Source organism: Phocoena sinus, chromosome 11, assembly GCF_008692025.1.
Source record: "Phocoena sinus isolate mPhoSin1 chromosome 11, mPhoSin1.pri, whole genome shotgun sequence".
Classification (NCBI taxonomy): domain Eukaryota; kingdom Metazoa; phylum Chordata; class Mammalia; order Artiodactyla; family Phocoenidae; genus Phocoena; species Phocoena sinus.
In genome coordinates this window covers 23,403,938-23,405,790 of record NC_045773.1, presented here as the reverse complement: position 1 = coordinate 23,405,790, position 1,853 = coordinate 23,403,938, and the positions used below count along the sequence as shown (strand labels likewise).

General features: G+C 42.7%; 1 non-coding gene across 1 annotated transcript; it reads right to left on the bottom strand.

Annotated features, from left to right (window-relative positions):
- Positions 1–1,249: 1,249 nt before the first annotated feature.
- On the bottom strand, positions 1,250–1,356 carry LOC116762993. The gene has a single exon (XR_004352410.1). It is a non-coding gene; the product is annotated as a U6 spliceosomal RNA (small nuclear RNA).
- Positions 1,357–1,853: the final 497 nt, after the last annotated feature.

The window sequence follows — 1,853 nt, the reverse complement described above, 5'->3', positions numbered from 1 at the left end:
GTCTCTCTCTTTCCCAGAGAACAACGGAGTATATCACAAGCCTGGTGCAGGAGTGCATCTAGAAAGACCCAACGTTGGGACACTTGCAGTCATCTTATTTTTCTCTCTCTCCAGTAAGAGGTCTGAGGGTCAGTGTGGCGGAGGAGAGAGTGAGCAGGGTTCTGGCCCCTGTGTGGCTTTGTCTGGACAAGCAGAGGCTGGTCTGGCTAGCGCAGCAGCAAACAGCCTTGATCGTTCCTCTCCGTGTTGGCTACTAATCCCCTTTTCTGTTTATCTCCTCAGGAGCCCAGGCTCTAGGCCGTGGGGCTTGGGGAGAGAAAAAGCAGATGTTCCCGGGACTGTCACTGCCACGGGCACCGGCCATGTTTGTGTTGGTGTTATTGATATGGTGCCGAGATGGCACAGGCTTCAAGTTGCCAAGGACAGCCCCCTGGCTCTAGTTACTGAAGTTGTCACCAACACTTTACACTTCCCCGCAGGCTTCCAGCTTGGGAGAGTTCAAATCGCTGGAAAGAAGTGCCTTCTTCCTCCCAGCGGTGCTGAAGCAAGAGAGCTATTTGCAGTGTCTGGGAATCTATCCCAATTCTCACTGTTTTATGGTCCCAACTTTACCCCGTGATGATTGTGCAGGTCTCTTCTGCAGGAGGGAAGTGGAAGAAAAGGGCTGGGGTTGCTTCTTTGGCAAATAATTGATGAGGGAGAAGCAATGGCAAGTGTTGATAGTTCTGGAGTGAGCCTGGAAGCCAATCACTTGGCACCTTATTATATACTGACTTGTTTATTGGCCACCTTTGCCAATAGAATGTTAAGCTCCATGAGGGCAGGGATTCTGTCTTGTTTGTTCATCACTATATCCCCAAGTCATAGCACAATGAAACTCCTGAATGAATATGTGTTGAGTAAATGAATGATTCTCTCCTTACTGACGAATTTTTAATTAATTTAATTTTTTCTGTAAAAAGGGTTTTTTATTTGCAGGGGAGTGGGACTCCTGTAATAGTTTCTGCTGTACAGCAAAGTGAATCAGCCAGATGAATACGTATATCCCCTCTATTTTGGAGTTCCTTCCCATTTGGGTCACCACAGAACACAGAGTAGAGTTCCTTGTGCTACACAGTAGTTTCTCATTTGAAGTAGGTTCTCAATCCCAATCTCCCGACTTATCGCACCCCCCCCCCACACCCCGCCTTGGTATCCATACGTTTGTTCTCTACGTCTGTGACTATTTCTGCTTTGCAAATAAGATCATAAAAATTAGGAATGCTTCATGAATTTGCGTGTCATCCTTGCACAGGGGCCATGCTCATCTTCTCTGTATTGTTCCAATGTTAGTATATGTGCTGCGGAAGCAAGCACACTTATTAATGAATCTTTTTTTTTAACTGAAGTATATAAGTCAGACAAACGTCATATGATGTCACTTACATGTGGAATCTAAAAAAACGATACAAATGAACTTATTTACAAAAGAGAAACAGACTCACAGACATAGAAAACAAATTTATGGTTACCAAAGGGGAAAGGTGGAGGGGAGGGATAAATTCGGAGGTTAGGATTAACATATACACACTACTATATATAAAACAGATAATCAACAAGGACTAGAGCTCAGGCAACTCTACCTAATACTCTGTAATAATCTATATGGGTAAAGAATCTGAAAAAGAGTGGATATATGTATATGTATAACAATTACTCCGCTGTACACCTGAAACTAACACAACATCTGTACTCCAATATAAAATAAAAATGAAAAAAATTGAAGTACAGTTGATTTACAATGTTTCAGGGATACAGCAAAGTGATTCAATTATGTGTGTGTATATATATTTCAGATTCTTTTCCATTATAGG